A 19,177-nucleotide genomic window follows, 5' to 3' on the forward strand; every position below is an offset into this window, starting at 1 on the left:
TTCCGTGAGTAATTGCTTAAACACCGTTCAGTTCCTTTATGCTATCTGATTTTGGTGCCCACTAACTATTAGGAGCATAATATAGTTTTATTTTGTCAACCCCAGTGACATACTAAACCGAATCACTGCTGATCTACTGGGAAAGTACCAACAGTCGCAGCAAATCTCTTGTTCCACATTTCGCACCTCCTTCAAATGTGGACTCAGATCAGTACATATTTACAACCACGCATTCCAAGTATCTTTCATTTAAAATTTCTCACCATTCCATTGCTTAGTCTATTCATTTTTAGCTAGAAGCATTTTCTTCATTTTTTGCAATCAAGACAGCTTTGCCGGAAAAATTAATTCTGCATTAACCTGAACAATTGCAAGATCGCCGGTAATTGTAATCTTATAGGTAGGTTTAAAGAAAGGATGTGTTTAAAATCCTCACACTGTCAGAAAATTCCATGTGACCTCTCTGAAATCTTCAGTTTTGAAACCTACAAGAATAATATTGCCAAAGAATGCATATCCAAATTTAGCTGACATGCACAATTTATTTTTTTGCATACTGATGCAGTGACATTTTCAAACTAATTTCACATTGGATTCTTGCAATCAAAGGAGACCAAAGATTATTAATTCTATCAACCCTGACTCAATTTGGCTCCACCATATCACCCAGACATGTCTGTAAATATAACCTGTTAACCTTGCATCACTTAATGCAAATGTCTGGCAGTATTTTTCCAGTCTATTCTTGCCTGTACAAAGTATTCTACTGTGGATTTTTCTTTTTTCTTTTATTGATTCATGGTTTGTGGACATCGTTGACTCGGCCAGCATTTGTTGCCCATCCCTAGTTGCTCTTGATTGGCTTGCTAGGCACTAGGCAGTTAAGAGTCAACCATATTGCTGTGGCTCTGGAGTCACATGTAGGCCAGACCAGATAAGGACAACAGATTTCCTCCCCTAAAGGACGTTAGTGAACCAGATAAGTTTTAAAGTTTATTTATTAGTGTCACAAATTGGCTTAGTGTCACGTTAGTCAAATTAGTGTCACAAGTCACTGTAATGAAGTTACTGTGAAAATCCCCAAGTCACCACAATCCGGTGCCTGTTTGGGTACACTGAGGGAGAACTTAACAGGGCCAATGCACCTAACCAGCACATCTTTTGGACTGTGGGAGGAAACCGGAGCACCCAGAGGAAACCCACGCAGACACGGGGAGAGTGTGCAGCCTCCACACAGACAGTGACCCAAGCCGGGAATTGAACCCGGGTCCCTGGTGCTGAGAGGCAGCAGTGCTAACCACTGTGCTACCAATCGACACTGGCTTCATGGTCACCATTGGACTTTTAGTTTCAGGCTTTTACTGAATTCAAATTTCACCATCTGCCAGTGGTGGGGTTTGAACCCAGGTCTCCAGAGCATTACCCTGGGATTCTGGATTGCTAATCAATTTTTATGATTGTACGGCCATAGCTTTGATCTTCCATCAGATTTGCATGGCACAAATCTTTAATTCTTATATTTCAGGCTAAGTTCTTAAACCTAGACAATAAATGAGCTACACAGACCAAACCATTGAGCACATAATGACACCGTTTATTAACCCTAATATATTTTCAAGATACAATACATTTTTCAGTTTTGAGTTATTTCAGTCCATGGGTCTTTCTAATGGGGGTATTACACTAGAAATCCCCACAGTCTATTTTTGGTACTTCTGACGAGCAATTCTTTTTTTTCTAGTTGGTTGTTACGTTTAAAAGGTATTTGATGAGTGAAGTCATTTAGGAAATCATGACTGCATAGTCTTCAAACCACAGGGAAATGGGCAAAATTGACTACTTGTTAATACTTAGATCACACAGAGTAACCCACTGAGAAACATGATAAAAATCAAAGAGTATTGAGAGGGGAGGAGGGGAAGAGCGAGAAAATGTGACTTAATAAATAATCTTCGGATTTTAAAAAATCTAATATTGAATCTTAACAACAGGGGCCTGAAGACAATCCTGGTTTCAGCTGGAGACATGATTATTATGTCCTGCAGTAAAGTTTTCAAGCATCTTGGGGCAGATATTAAACTTCTCCGCAATGAAATAATTGTTCTGCCCTGCTCTCAGTTCTGTTTTCAATGATAGCAATGTAGTAGATAAGAGCAGGAGGAGGCCATTCGGCCCTTCAAGCCTGCTCCACCATTCATCACAATCATGGCTGATCGTCCAACTCAATAGTCTAATCCCGCTTTCTCCCCACAATCTTTGATCCCATTCGCCCCAAGTGCTATCATAGAATCATAGAAACCCTACAGTGCAGAAGGAGGCCATTCGGCCCATCGAGTCTGCACTGACCACAATCCCACCCAGGCCCTACCCCAACATATTTTACCCGCTAATCCCTCTAACCTACGCATCCCAGGACTCTAAGGGGCAATTTTTTTTTTTTTAACCTGGCCAATCAACCTAACCCGCACATCTTTGGACTGTGGGAGGAAACCGGAGCACCCGGAGGAAACCCACGCAAACACGAGGAGAATGTGCAAACTCCACACAGACAGTGACCCGAGCCGGGAATCGAACCCGGGATCCTGGAGCTGTGAAGCAACAGTGCTAACCACTGTGCTACTGTGCCGTCCCCATTATATATATCTAGCCGCCCCTTGAATACATTAAATGATGGTTACTTTTATTCATCAATTTAAATGCAAAAACAGAATTGACTGAAAAACCAAAAAATATGTAAGCACTTACCTTTAGAAAATTAATAATTGTGATTTAGTTCATCGCAGTATACTCTGCCAGATAAGCACCATTGTTGTTATTATCTGCTACCACTCTATATCTCTCAGATTTTGGCATTTTTTTGTACTTCTAGCCTTTCTCTATGCCGCTTTTCTTTCTGTGTGTCCCTTCGATGCCTCTCCATCCATTCCCAGCACAGAACCTATAGGTTAATTAAAATATTCATTAAATGACAAGAGAACCATCAAGCAGCAGAACCAATGTTTTGCAAAGTTCGCATTCATTCACATTCAGTAAGCCAAGTCACTTTTAACTTGCCCATAAATCCAGTCAACAATACCAGCAACATGGAATGAGTGCAAGGTGAAGCATATGTACTTATGCATGGGTTGGAGGTTGTTTCATAGCAAGCAATTACCCGACTAGTTTCAAAAGTACACATTTTACTCGAGCCATTTTAACAGCTGCTGAACTTAAAATAGTGCTTGTTTGAGTTAAGATAATCAATCTTTCCACTTTTGCAGTACAAGGGTAATCCCTAACCATGGGAATACTTGTGCACAGATTTTGCAGAATCATAGAATCCCTACAGTGCAGAAGGAGGCCATTCAACCCATCGAGTCTGCACCGACCCTTCGGGAAGTGTCTTACCCAGACTCTATCCACCAAATGTTAACCCCACTAATCCCCTTAACCTACACATCTTGGGACACTAAGGGGCAATTTAGCATGGCCAATCCACCTAACCTGAACATCTTCCGCACTGTAGGAGGAAACCGGAGCACCGGGAGGAAACCCACACAGACACAGGGAGAACTTGCAGACTCCACGCAGACAGTGACCAAGCCAGGAATCAAACCCAGGTCCCTGGCACTGTGAGGCAGCTGTGCTAACCCCTGTGCCACCCACTATTTACAATTTTACATAGCACCTTTCTTGTCCCAAAGTTACTTTGAAATGTAGTCATTTTTGCAGGCAAACACACAACAGCTGATTTATAAATAGCCAGGTCCCAGACAGGAATGAGATGATTAACCACTTGTTCTGGGTTCTTTTCTAAACTTGTTGAGAGTTGAAAGTTGACCAGGACACGGGAAAAACTCCCTGCTCTTCAAAATGTGCCACATATTTTACCTACAGATGGCAGAGACTTGGTTTAATGTCTGAGAGATGGCACTTTCGAAGGAATTAATACTTTCTCAATGCAGCAGTGAAGAATTTTTTTAGAATATGTGCTCAGGTCTTGGAACCACAACCTGTTGGCTCACTGAGGGCACTAGCACTGAGCTGGCATCTCTTTACACACAAATTCACAAGAAACTGGTAACCTGAGACCACAATAAGTAAGTTGAATGCATTGTTTAAAAGAAGAAACTTCTTCATATAAATAATAAAGTTTAACCGTAATTCAGCAGAATAGTAATAACTATGAAAGCAGGAGCACCAGTAAAACAGGTTTTGCTTGCAGAACACGCTCATACAGTAAGTAAAAGTCTTGCAGAGAGCTGTTTTCTCTCTAGCTTCCTAGCTCCATCTGCTATGAATTCAACTAAAACTGAACTCAAAAAGTCTTCTTACCCTAAAAGTCCCCCTGGTTGCTAAGCAATATCTCATTCTTTCTCCAATCCTCTTTTTACTTCTCGCGTCGTAAACCCCCTTCGTGCAATGCAAGACACCGTTGAACTGAAACCAAAAACTGCCATGCATGAAGCCAACTTTGTTTAACATGAATCTAACCAGAGCTTTACCCTTCTTACACAGAAACACTAAATTAAACTCACTCAAATATACACCTTAATTCTAATATCCAACAGTACAATGATAGATCACTTAAAGTTGCCTCTGCTTCCTGACAAATGTTGAACATCAATAGGAACTTGTGGGAATTTTTTGCATTAGTGCTTTTGAATGCAAGAAATGTGTCAATATCATAAGTATGTAAATATGGTACGGTGTTGAACAAATTGGTCAATTTCACTCATCATTGCACCCTTATTCATAACATGCTGCAGTACCTGACAATTATTCAAGGTTCATGTACACAATTATTACTTACCATGATCAATTTTCTGGCAGTGTAGGTTTTAAGTCCCACCAAAAAAGAATTATGAAATGTATTGCTTGCTGAAAATGGTTACTGGCCATTTCCTGCAAGTTGATTTTCAGAAGCAAACCATGGGTACAAGTATTTTTGTAAACCTTACTACAATATCGCACACATCACATGAAGCCCTGGGAATGACAGATGCACACTCAACTTAGAAGTGAAAGACCAGTCACAAAGCAAGCTTGGGACACCATACAGTGACAGTCGAAGGTGCCTACCCTAAAGAAAACCTTGGCCGGAATTCTCCAACCTCACCTGTGGCTGGGATTCCTCAGTCCTACTGCAGTGAATGGAGTTTTTGTTGAGCGCCAAATTCTCTGTTCTCGCTGGCAGCGGTACAAGATCGGAGAATTCCTACCCCTGTGTTTCCTGATGTTCTTTCAGATACCAAATAAAAGTTTAGCCTGAATTCTTCCAGAGACTTTTCAGTAACTCTCTCCCTAACCAGAGCTTTCCTTCCTCCAGTAAAAGCCACATCTGTACTTAAGTAGAACTTAAACATAATAGAATGCTCCAAGGTGCTTTACAGGGACGTTACAAAACAAAATATGACGCTGCTCCAGATTTGGAGATATTGGTCAAGGAGGAGGGTGTTAAGGAATATAAGAAATAGGAGCAAGAGCAGACAACATAGTTCAGTGACCCTGCTCTGGCGGTCATTATGATCATAGTTGATCTTGGGTTTCTGTTCCATTTTCCTGTCTGCTCCCAATACTCAATCCCCTGAGAGAACAATAACCTGTCTGTCCTAGGCTTAAATGTATTCAGTGATGGAACATCCAGAATTCCAATGATCCACAACCCTTTGAGTGAAGAGATTTCTCCTCATCCAAGTCCTAAATAATCAGCCTCTTATCCTGAAACTGTGCCCCCATGTTTTAGATTCACAACCAATGGAAACAATCTCTCAGCATCCACTCTCCCCTTCAGAATTTAGTAGGTTTGAAGGAGATCGCCCCTCATTCATCTAAACTCCAGAGATTATAATTCCAGTTTATTCAGCCTCTCATTGTAGGACAACCCCTTCATCACAGGTACCAATCTAGTAAATCTTCGCAGTGATACCTCCAATGCAAGGATATCCTCCCTTAATTGTGGAGACCACCATTGCACTTTGTACTCCAATCCCCTCACAATAAAGGCCGACATCCTATTTGCCTTCCTAATTGCTTGCTGCACCTGCATGCTAACTTTTTGCGCTCCTTGTATCAGCACACCCAAGTCTCTCTCAACATCAACACTTACAAGTTTCTCACTTACATAATTATTCTTTTTTTAAATTCTTGCAACCAAAGTGAACAACATCACATTTCGCTATATTATACCCCATCTGCCATGTTGTTGCCCACATCTCATCTGTCTATATCTCTATGTCTAAAGATGCTCAAGTATCAGAAAGGAGAGTAAAGTAATGTTTATTTATTAGTCACAAGTAGGCTTATATTAACACTGTAATGAAGTTACTGTGAAAATCCCCTAGTCGCCACGCTCCAGCATCTGTTTGGGTACACTGAGGGAGAATTTAGCATGGCCAATGCACATCTTTCACAGTGTGGGAGGAAACCGGAGCACCCGGAGAAAACCCACACACACACGGGGAGAAAGTGCAGACTCCACACAGACAGTGATTCAACCGGGGAATCGAACTCGGGTCCCTGGAGCTATGACCAACAGTGCTTGCCACCGTGGAGATTTTCACAACTTAATTGCAGTGTTAATGTAAACTTACTTGTGAAAAATAATGTCCGAAGGTGCTCAAGTATCAGAAAGGAGAGAATGAGGTAGCGAGGCAAAGAGGTTCAGAGGGGAACTGCAGAGCTTGGGGCCCAGAAAATTGAAGCTGTGGCCACCAATGCTGGAGCAATTCAATTCAATGATGCTCAGTAGGCCAGAATTAGAAGCATGCAGCTAGCACTTGGACCTGGAGGAGGTTGCAGAAATAGGGAGGCTGGAAGCCTCCCATATTGGCATTTGAAAACTAGAGTGAGAATTTTAAAATTGAAGCATTGCTGAACCAGGAGGCAGTGAAGGTCAGGGAGCGCATTAGTAATGGGTGAACTGGATTTTGTAAGAGTTATTGGAAGGGGAATCCAACTTCAGACAGTTTTCTTTGGAATGATTACTAATGTTCCTGAAATGATTAGCAGTCACTATGTTGTGGTGGATTCGAATATTTATTGACGTAATGGATGGGCAGCGTTTTATTCTGGAGCGATGGTGGAAAAAATACTCTAGAGTGCTAAATTGTACCGCATGCCTTTTATCCAATGATATATGTGTAAAAGATACTATTGAACACTGAATTATATTAAATATATGACCTTTCAGAAGGTTGAAAAAATGGGTTTAAGTTGATTTAATTTTATCTGACACTGCACTGAGTTCACTTGAAGAGATTAATGAATTTACTGGTATTTGTTTCAAAAGGGTTTGTCTTAAATACTAATACTGCTTTCTTTTCAGCTTGCTAACAGAGAAGATGTTTTATACAGTGGAATTCTTAATCCAATTCTTTTGTCGGCTACAGGAATAAGAGTTATTTTTTAAGCTTGCTAATTTGCGTGCTTATTGCTTTTCTGTGTAAACTTGCCTCTGTAGCTCTTAACTACCAGCTCTGTGAAAGCCAAGTTAATCCATTAAAAGGCCTCGAGGTGCCTGTGGCTAAGAGCTAAGAAGCATCATTATGTGTTGAAATGCCATGCCATTGTTTGTGGACTGAATTTTAAGTGACCATTGTTGTTTGTTAGCTGCTGAAATGTACCCATGAGCAAATCCACTTCTTTCTATTCCATTGTCGTACTTTCCCTGTGATCTGTCCTTCTGTTCTACTCCTTTTTTAGTAAGGTCTGGCAGGAGAGGAAGACGGCGAGTTTTTAGTCTTTCAGAGGCTGAGAGTCGTGGCGGACACTGGGTTTAGACCCCCAGGCAGCAGCTCTCACAGTGCAAACACAGGCAGGTCTATGTTACATTCCCCCAGCCTCTCACCATTTAGTTTACTCTTCAATATTCCTAAAGTCTACTTAATTGATTTCAGACCAAGTAACCTTTTACGGCGTGCGAGAATATATGGATTAGCAATATGACCACAATCCTCAAAATTGAACGTGAAAATATCAACCGATTTAAAATGTATACAAAGGCAAGCGATATTTCAGCATTTGGGAGGGGAAAATTTTTAAATAATCTATATACTGAAGTGGTACAAAAGATTTGTGGTGACCCAGCCATAACATAGGTCATAGGTAAACACCCTTGTCAACCACAGGTGAAAACTCCTCAGCACCAATTATTAAATTTTCACAGTAACTTCATTGCAGTGTTAATGTAAGCCTACTTGTGGCATTAATAAATAACTTTAACCTGGTGTTGTTAAAACTCTTACTGTATTAATAAATAAAGTAAGAAGTTTAACAACACCAGGTTAAAGTCCAACAGGTTTATTTGGTAGCAAAAGCCACACAAGCTTTCGGAGCTCTAAGCCCCTTCTTCAGGTGAGTGGGAATTCTGTTCACAAACAGAGCTTATAAAGACACAGACTCAATTTACATGAATAATCATTATTCATGTAAATTGAGTCTGTGTCTTTATAAGCTCTGTTTGTGACCAGAATTCCCACTCACCTGAAGAAGGGGCTTAGAGCTCCGAAAGCTTGTGTGGCTTTTGCTACCAAATAAACCTGTTGGACTTTAACCTGGTGTTGTTAAACTTCTTACTGTGTTTACCCCAGTCCAACGCCGGCATCTCCACATCATTAATAAATAACTACAGACATCATGTCATGAGGAATAAAAGTATTTTAATTATTCCAAATGCACCTAGTTAGTAAATTAGTGGATTTAACAGGAAGATTTATGTGGCCCTGGATTTGATGATATTTTCAGCACTGAAATATTGTAATCACATCTTTCGGTGTAGCATTGTAATTTGGTACCATGGTGTTACATTTTGGGGTCCAATATTTGCAGCTCTAAAACTATTTAACCCAAACACTGATCGAGAAAAGCGCACAAAATTTGGCAGCCAAAGCTACACGTAGTCATTTAAATAAATAATCCAGTAACAAGTGATTTCTATCACAATTTTCTACGGTAACTATGGGCAAAGTGCGAGTTCTTGCACTCCATTCAGCTGACTGTATGCTTTGAGTCCCAAGGCTGCTTGTCACTAACATCTGCCATGCTGGAATTAATTAGTTTGACTCCTAAGTTTTTTGTGTTTCATCCAAGTGAAACAATGTAGTCTGGTTAAAAGCAAATTACTACAGATGCTGGAATCTGAAACCAAAAGAAAAAATGCTGGAAAATCTCACCAGGTCTGGCAGCATCTGTAAGGAGAGAAAAGAGCTGACGTTTCGAGTCCAGATAACCCTTTAACAAAGAACAAAGAAAATTACAGCACAGGAACAGGCCCTTCGGCCCTCCAAGCCTGCACCGACCATGCTGCCCGACTGAACTAAAACCCCCTACCCTTCTGGGGACCATATCCCTCTTTTGCCATCCTATTTATGTATTTGTCAAGACGCCCCTTATAGGTCACTACCGTATCCACTTCCACTACTTCCCCCGGCAACAAATTCCAGACACTTCTGTGTTTAAAAAAAACTTGCCTCGTACATATCCTTTAAACCTTGCCCCTTGCACCTTAAACCTATGCCCCTTAGTAATTAACTCTTCCACCCTGGGAAAAAGCTTCTGACTATCCATTTTGTTCATGCCTCTCATAATGTTGTAGACTTCTATCAGGTTGCCACTCAACCTCCGTCGTTCCAGTGAGAACAAACCAAGTTTCTCCAACCTCTCCTCATAGCTAATGCCCTCCATACCAGGCAACATCCTGGTAAATCTTTTCTGTGCCCTTTCCAAAGCTTCAACATCCTTCTGGTAGTGTGACGACCAGAATTGCACACTATATTCCAAGTGCAGCCTAACTAAGGCTCTATAAAGCTGCAACATGACTTGCCAATTTTTAAACTCAATGCCCTGGCCAATGAAGGCAAGCATGCCATATGCCTTCTTGACTACCTTCTCCACCAAAGCTTTGACAAAGGGTCATCTGGACTCAAAACATCAGCTCTTTTCTCTCCTTACAGATGCTGCCAGATGTGCTGAGATTTTCCAGCAATGTAGTCTGGTGTTTTTTCTGCTCATTTTCACCATCAAACTTTCCGCTCGAAAAATCAAACCATTAGAACTGTCGGTAACTGTCACCTCCATCTTTCTTTAAAGTTTATTAGTGTCACAAGTAGGCTTATATTAACACTGCAATGAAGTTACTATGAAAATCCCCTGGTCGCCACACTCCGGCGTCTGTTCGGGTACACTGAGAGAGAATTTAGCATGACCAATGCACCTAACCAGTACGTCTTTCGGACTGTGGGAGGAAACCGGAGCACCCGGAGGAAACCCACGCAGACACGGGGAGAATGTGCAAACTCCGCACAGACAGTGACTCAAACCGGGAATCGAACCTGGCGCTGTGAGGCAGCAGTGCTAACCACTGTGCCATCATATGTCATTTTAATGAATTTTTTTGTTTAATTAGCCTCTTAGAGGAGTCACAAAGTGTGAGTACAACAGGTGTTTCGAGCTTTTAACACAGTAAAACGTCCCAAGGTGCTGGGCAGGAGAATAATCAATGCTGAAACATGTCCAAGTTACAGATCACTGATAATTATAACTCTCAAACTTCCCCAGTAAAATCTTCAAACCCCTTTGAGGTTGAATCAAAAATATCAAATTCAAAAAAGACACGAAAAAGAATAGCATTAAAATTAATCTTGGTTAGGGAGTGAAAACGTCTGTGGACGTTTTTCTTTGTTTTAGGTTTCCGTATGCTCCAGTAAAGCTTTGCTGCAAACTGTCTTTATTCCCCCCCCCCCCATTTTTCTTAAGAAGTTGATACGTGAACTGTAAATTGTTCTTGAGTTAAATCTTAAAGCATTCAGAACCCAATCTTGAGTAGGTGTTCTAGAGTAACCACATAAAGAGCCAGAAGGAAGTTTTTTTTAAAAATCTATGGAGACGACCATACATAAACAATCAGCATGGTTCTCCCTGAATAATTAAAATTAATTGTTATTTGCATCATAAATCTATTGATTTATCTTCAAATTGAGGGCCAGGCCAGTAATGTGGGCATCCAGGTTGAAATTTTTATGTACAAACAAAAGGAATGTGGTTCATTAATTGGAAATAGCCAAGTTTATCCCAGGGCTGGAAAAATGTTTTCTTACTTTTGGAGTTTTAACACTCTGTTTTTTTCACTTGCCAGAGACGGGGGCAACTAACTGTTCAGAGAAATAGACAATAAGAGCTGGCGAGTGGTGCAGGGGTGAGCTCGGGTAGAGCAAACCAAAACCAGAGAAATAAGCAACCAAGGATTGGAGATGGAGGGTGACCCACACTGATGGTGGGCTTAAGTTGGCAAGTTGCTTCCTTTCTAGCACCATCAAAGCTGAGCAGTAACCTCAGTCCTGGCAAGTTGGCGAGTGGAATTTTCCAGCCCTGGTTCACCCCTATTTAATGCATTGCCTTTAGATGCAGCGTTGAAAACTGACGAGTGTAACTTGATTCGTATCAACCCATGGTCCAGTTTATACAACACAATGGTTCCATCTTGATTCATTCTGATCATTTTGTTTGCTTAGATCTGTCTCTAGATCTGTCTTCCCATCATTATTTCTCTCCCACTCCCATTTGTCATCACTTTTCAAACCTTTTTAAATACCTAACACTGAAAGGGTTAAAATGGCCATAGCAGTAATGAGTGCAAACCACAAGAAATGCCGCAACACGTGTTCCACCCAGTTGTCTGAAATGTTTGCCTGTAAAGACAATGTGACAAGCTACATTTTAACAGCACAAAGTGAGGGTGTGGCTAAAATTGTTTTCGAGTTTATTGGTACAACAGATTCAGCGGGAAATGAGAAGAGGCATGCTGGAGGATTCTTTTAACTATTTAAGTAAAATCAGGGAGTTACCATACAACTGAAAAATGTGCCACAAGGCTGATCCATTCCCTCCCAAAGGTAGAGGTGTCTAAAACTAGAGGGCATAGGTTAAAGATGAGAGGGGAGAGATACAAAAGGGTCCAGAGGGACAGTTATTTCACACAGAGGGTGATGAGTGTCTGGAACAAGCTGCCAGAGGTAGTAGTAGAGGCGGGTGGAATTTTGTCTTTTAAAAAGCATTTAAACAGTTACATGGGTGTGATGGGTATAGAGGGATAGGGGCCAAAACGCGGGCAATTGGGACTAGCCTAGTGGTTTAAAAAAAGGGCAGCATGGACAAGTTGGGCTGAAGGGCCTGTTTCCCTGCTGTAAATCTCTATGACTATGATTCCTTACTGTTGTTTCAAACACACACCATAAGATTTGGGTTTGGGCTAGACAGTGTTATTCTTGGCTGATGTGTCTAGGAATACACAGCAGTATGTGACGGGTGCTTAGGAAAGGATCCAGTTTGACACACAAGCAGCTTGACAGTGGTTTGTGAGCTAACGAGCTTCATTATATAAGCGAGCAGAATTCCCTGCAGTGTGATTAACATAATTATCTTCACATCGATGATGTGAGTGTGCCTGACATAATTATGTTCAAGTCAGCGATGTGATGGTGCCACAAATTCTCTGGTTCCACAGAACATTTGCCGGGGACCATTCCCTAGCCTTGGTGGGTAGTAATCAACCTTCACCCAACCTCAGAAAATGTGCTTTTCATCATGCTTTTAGCAAATAGGCCAGAATGATTTTTGTCCATTATTCCCACCTTTGCATCTCTGCAGGGGAGCACCTAGCTCCTGCACTACTTTTCTGTTACGCTCAAGGTTATAAATTAATTTAGGCATTAACAAATCACAGCAATGAATGTACATCCTACTAGTTTCAATATTCAAGAGTCAGCACCTGCAACACAAAAGATGTTAAATGGCCTGCACCCTAAGGTCTTAAAAGAAATGATTGAGAGCTTAGTGGATGTATTTCCAAAATTCCCTAGATTCTGAAAAGGTCCTAACAGATTGGAAAACTGCAAACATAACACCTGTATTCAAGAAGGCATGGAAGCAGGAAACCCGAGGCCAATTGATCCAACATCTGTTATTGAGGTGAATGCTGGAAGAGTCAACATGGTTTTGTGAAAGGGAAATAATGTTTGACAAAATTATTAGGAGGTGATGTGGTGGGTTTTGTTCTTTCACAGCACATGTGTCTGCTACTGAGTGTTGGTGGTGGATGGGATGTTCTCTTGTAGATAGCATAGAGCTTCGGCGGAGAAGGCTTGAGGGGCTAGATGGCCTACCCTTGCTCCTAGTTCTTATGTTCTTGAGTGGTGTTGGAAAGTATTCTTTCACACTCCTGACCTATGCCTCACCGATGGTGTATAGACTTTGGAGAGTCAGGAGGCGAGTTATCCTCTGCAGAATTCCCAACGTCTGATCTACTCTTGTAGCCACAGTATTGATAGACCTGGCCCAGTTCAGTTTCTGGTCAATGGTAACCCCCAGGATGGCGTTAGTGGGGGATTCAATGATGGTAATGCCATTGAAGGCCAAGCAGAGATGGTTGGATTCTATCTTGTTGGAAATGGTCATTGCCTAGCACTTGTGTGACATGAATGTTGCTTACCACTTATCAGCCCAAGCTTAACTCTTGTCCGGGCCTTGCTTCAGTATCGATATAGCTCTTGGCACTGAAGGGGTCAAGGAATAGGGAGGGGGATCAGGATATTGAATTTGATGATCAGCCATAATCAAAATGAATTCCAGAGCAGGCTCGAAGGGCCGAATGGTCTACTCCTGCACCTAGCTTCTATGTTTCTATCTGAGGGGCTGCAAATGGTACTGAACCTTGTCCAATCATCATTGACTTCTGACATTATGATGGAACATAGAAAATAGGTGGAGGAGTAGGCCATTCGGCCCTTCGAGCCTGCACCACCATTCAATATGACCATGGCTGATCATGCGCTTTCAGTATCCCACTCCCGCTTTCTTTCATTACCCCTTGATTCCTTTAGCCACAAGGGCCACGTCCAGCTCCCTCTTGAACATATCTAACGAACTGGCCCCAACAGCTTTCTATGGTAGAGAATTCCACAGGTTCACAACTCTGAGTAAAGAAGTTCTTCCTCATCTCGCTCTTGAATGGAAGATCATTGATGAAGAGAGGATGGGCGGAATCTGGATGCCACTTAAATTTGGTGCCTTGACCTTTGACTCAATGAGGCAACAGCGAGGCCGGTGACTTCCTGCCCGTCCCCATCTCATGATTGACCGGGACCCTCGCCTCTGCATATCTGGCTGGCCAGTGTGTGATTATGCATGTCCAGCCCCTCCACCTCTGATCAGAAGTGCCACACACTTCAGGCTCTGTCATCAGGTGCCCTGACACAAGAAAAAGGTTCTGCCTGATATTTCTCTTTGTGAGTGCGTATTTATAACCAGAGGCCACCATTTCAGAATAAGACTGCAATGAGGAGTTCCTTCTGAGTGTCATCGATATTTGGAAATCTTTCCCTCCGTAATGGACTCTGAATTGTTGAATGTATTCGAGGTCAGTTAGGCAGACTTTTGATCTGCAGCGGATGTGTGGGGGACAGACAGGAAAGTTGAGTTTAGAACCCAATCAGATCATTCATCTTAATAAATGGCAGAGCAGGTTCGAGGGGCTGAGTGGCCTACGTCTGCTCTCTCCTGTGTTCTAGTAGCATTCAAAGCAGTTTGTGATTCATAATTTCAAGTATTTTAACTCTTGAAACTACGTATCAATTTTAGAGAACTTGTTCTATGCATTGAGAAATAAAACTTATACTGGATTTTATGGGCAGATCAAGAGTTAGCAGAACTTTTAAAGGTGGGAGTGAAAGCTGAATGACATTAAAACACTACTCATCTGTCTGACAAAGCGATTCAAGGGCCTTATTATTGGGTTTAGTGTTTATCTGGACTGAATTTGTGCTGATTGCACTGGCTATTTGGATATTTGTAGATGCAATGGAGGTACTATGCATTGTCTGCTAATGAGAGTTGAGACATTTTCAATGACTTCTTGTTTGCTCCCTAACTCTGAGGCCTGACAGAAAAGTAGAAAGGGGCATCTTCTATTTTGCTATGTCATCAAAATTCACTCCAGATTGACCACTTGTTCATCCATCCATGGAAAAAGGACTGTTCCCTTAGCCAGATTTGAACTAGAGTATAAAAGATAAACCCTATTGGATCTGGCTCAGGGCCTGAGCCAGAAACTCCACTTCATTCCATGTATCCAACCTAGATTTTTCAGTAAGTGTCTGTATGCTAACCTGGTGTTGTGAGACTTCTTACTGTGCTTGACATCCAACCAGAATGCCTAAGCTCAGGTAATGCCACTACCTGCCACACCAGCTTCGTTGGTTGATGGTTTTGCAATGCTCTTTCTGGTCGTGTTGTTTGATCCAAGTTTTTTTTTGTTTATATCCAATTCAATCCAATCAAAGTCCAATTCAAAGTCTCAGCAAGTGAGACATTCCCGATCCAAGCTGACGAGACAGGCTCCCCACTTCCTGTCTTGGGTTTAATCTACATGATCCAAGCTGTTTGGAGCAGGCATTGCACCTTCTCCAAGGCTTGATCTCATTTGCATCTTAGCCAAAAGGCCGAGACGCCACTTTTAAAAAAATGCTTCAAATGAAACCTCACTGTAACCTCATGACTTCAACCAAGTGCAGGATGTCAAAATAACACTTGATCTTAGCCAAAGTTGTTCTATCTAAAGGTGTCTTGTCTTGGGGGCATACAAAATGAAGAAATTTTGTTTTTTTGTTTTTTTAATACTTTTCCAATTCAATCAAATCAAATCCAATTCAGAGTCTCAACAAGTTGAGACATTTCAGATCCAGGCTGACAAGACAGGGTGAGCGACCAAACCACCCTGTCCTGGGCCTGATCTACATGAGCCAAGCTGATTGGAGAAGGGGGAGGTTCCTCCTCCAAGACTTGAGCTCATTTGCATTTTAGCCAAAAGGCCGAGATGTCGCTTTTAAAAATTGCTTCATATGAAACATATGAAGCTTCAGTGTAACCTAATGACCTCAACCAAGTGCGGCCGACCATGGGCTGCCGACCATACTACACTTGATCTTAGCCAAAAGGCCGAGAAGCGATACAAAATGAAGAAATGTAATAGTTGCCTCATCCCTCCCAGCTGGAGAAAGGCTGCAGTAGAAAGGGAAGTTCCTTAAACTTAATTAATGTTTTGCTTATCTAACACCTTTCTGCTTCACTGGCTGCTATTTGGCCCCAAGGATTGTCACTATTTGGAATGCCGAAACGTACACACAATCTCGCTTATGTTCAACAATAGTAGCTTCCAGCCGATTGAACACAACCACAGAAACAAGATAGCCTGCTTAGCCTTAAGCTATGCAGCACACAAAACAATTACAGTGTATACACTGAATAGTTAGAAACATGGAAAAACTACAGCAGAAAACAGGCCCTTCGGCCCCACAAGTTGTGCCGAACATATCCCTACCTTCTAGGCCTACCTATAACCCTCCATCCTATTAAGTCCCATGTACTCATCCAGGAGTCTCTTAAAAGACCCTATTGAGTTTGCCTCCACCACCACTGACGGCAGCCGATTCCACTCGCCCACCACCCTCTGTGTGAAAAACTTCCCCCATCATTTCCCCTGTACCTACCCCCCCCCAGCACCTTAAACCTGTGTCCTCTTGTAGCAGCCATTTCCACTCTGGGGGAAAAAACCTCTGAGAGTCCACCCGATCTATGCCTCTCAACATCTTATATACCTCTATTAGGTCTCCTCTCATCCTACGTCTCTCCAAGGAGAAAAGACCGAGCTCCCTCAGCCTATCCTCATAAGGCATGCCACTCAATCCAGGCAACATCCTTGTAAATCTCCTCTGCACCCTTTCAATCTTTTCCACATCCTTCCTGTAATGAGGCGACCAGAACTGAGCACAGTACTCCAAGTGGGGTCCGACGAGGGTCTTGTATAGCTGCATCATTATACCCAGACTCCTAAACTCAATCCCTCGATTGATAAAGACCAGCACACCATACGCCTTCTTAACCACCTCCTCCACCTGTGGGGCCGATTTTAGAGTCCTATGGACCCGGACCCCAAGGTCCTTCTGATCCTCTACAGTACTAAGAGTATTTCCCTTTATATTGAACTCCTTCATCTCATTTGACCTGCCAAAATGGACCACTACACATTTATCTGGGTTGAAGTCCATCTGCCACTTGTCCGCCCAGTCTTGCATCCTATCTATGTCCCTCTGTAACTTCTGACATCCCTCCAGACTATCCACAACCCCACTAACTTTCGTGTCATCGGCAAACCTACCAACCCATCCCTCCACTTCCTCATCCAGGTCATTTATGAAAATGACAAACAGCAAGGGTCCCAGAACAGATCCCTGGGGCACACCACTGGTGACTGACCTCCATTTAGAAAAAGACCCATCTATACCCACTCTCTGCCTCCTTTGGGCAATGATGTGGAGATGCCGGCGTTGGACTGGGGTAAACACAGTAACAGTTTTAACAACACCAGGTTAAAGTCCAACAGGTTTATTTGGTAGCAAATACCATTAGCTTTCGGAGTGCTGCTCCTTCGTCAGATGGAGTGGAAATCTGTTCTCAAACAGGGCACAGAGACACAAAATCAAGTTACAGAATACTGTAGAGTACTGTAGAGATTTGCATTCTAATCAGTATTCTGTAACTTGATTTTGTGTCTCTGCCCTGTTTGAGAGCACATTTCCACTCCATCTGACGAAGGAGCAGCGCTCCAAAAGCTAATGGTATTTGCTACCAAATAAACCTGTTGGACTTTAACCTGGTGTTGTTAAAACTGTTACTGTCCTTTGGGCAAGCCAGTTCTGGATCCATAGGGCAGCAGCCCCTTGGATCCCATGCCCTCTCACTTTTTTTCTAGAAGCCTTGCATGGGGAACCTTATCGAACACCTTGCTAAAATCCATATAAACCACATCTACCGCTTTCCCTTCGTCAATGTGTTTAGTCACATTTTCGAAGAACTCCACCAGGCTCGTAAGGCACGATCTGTCTTTGACAAAGCCATGCTGAGTATTCTTGAGCATACTAAACCTCCCTAAATGCTCATAAATCTTGTCCCTCAGGATCTTCTCCATCAGCTTACCAACCACTGAGGTTAGACTCACCGGTCGGTAATTTCCTGGGCTATCCCTATTCCCCTTCTTGAAAATAGAACCACATCCGCAATCCTCCGGCACCTCTCCCGTCTCCATCGACGACTCAAAGATCATCGCCAGAGGCTCTGCAATCTCTTCCCTCACCTCCCACAGTAACCTGGGGTACATCCCATCCGGACCCGGCGACTTATCTATCTTGGTGCCATTCAAAGATTCCAGCACAACCTCTTTCTTAAAGTCCACATACTCAATCTTTTCAGTCCACCGCAAGCCCGCAGTACATCCACCCAGGTCCTTCTCCTCTGTGAAAACCGAGGCAAAATACTCATTAAGCACCTTTGCCATTTCTACTGGTTCCGTACAGACTTTCCTGCCTTCACCTTTTATAGGCCCTATTCCTTCACGTCTCATCCTTTTACTCTTCACATATTTATAGAACGCCTTAGGGTTTTCCTTAATCCTACCTGCCAAGGCCTTCTCATGACCCCTTCTGGCTCTCCTAATTTCCTTCTTTAGTCCCTTCCTACAAGCCGTATACTCATCTAGATCCCTATCTTCGCCAAGCTCTCTGAACCTTTTGTATGCTTTCCTTTTCTTCTCGACTAGGTCCCGCAGAGCTTTCGTGCACCACGGTTCCTTTAACCTACCAACACCTCCCTGTCTGCTCGGAACGTTGTCCTGTAGAACTCTAGACAGACATTCCTTGAAAAACTGCCACCTCTCTTCAGTACATTTCCCCAAGAATACCTCCTTCCAATTTACTCCTCTAATTTGCTGCCTTATGTCTTCATATTTCCCCTTACTCCATATAAACGCTTTCCTAGCTTGCCTGATCCTCTCTTTTTCCAATGCAAGCATAAAGGAGATAGAGTTATGATCGCTATCCCCAAGATGCTCTCCCACTGAGAGATCTGACACCTGTCCAGGTTCATTGGTCAGTATCAGATCAAGTACAGCCTCTCCTCTTGTAGGCTTGTCCACATGCTGTGTCAGGAAACCCTCCTAAACACACCTAACGAACTCCTCCCCATCCAATCCCCTTACCCTAGGGATATTCCAATCTTTGTTGTTCTGTTGTTAAAATGCTTCACGTTTTCAGGACAGTGTGTCATGTGTTGTGGAATACCAGATGCAAATTCAATCACTTGTTCTGTAGAT

The 19,177-nt window shown here is 42.5% G+C and overlaps 1 protein-coding gene and 1 pseudogene across 5 annotated transcripts in view; one reads left to right on the top strand and one right to left on the bottom strand.

The window, feature by feature from the left end:
* Window positions 1-19,177, top strand: part of clec16a (C-type lectin domain containing 16A) — a 270,292-nt gene that overhangs the window by 245,649 nt on the left and 5,466 nt on the right. The gene's annotated exons all lie outside the window — the stretch shown is intronic.
* Window positions 15,845-15,981, bottom strand: LOC144510973 (U2 spliceosomal RNA; annotated as a pseudogene).

The sequence above is a fragment of the Mustelus asterias genome, chromosome 23 (genome assembly GCF_964213995.1).
Source record: "Mustelus asterias chromosome 23, sMusAst1.hap1.1, whole genome shotgun sequence".
NCBI classification, from domain to species: Eukaryota; Metazoa; Chordata; class Chondrichthyes; order Carcharhiniformes; family Triakidae; genus Mustelus; species Mustelus asterias.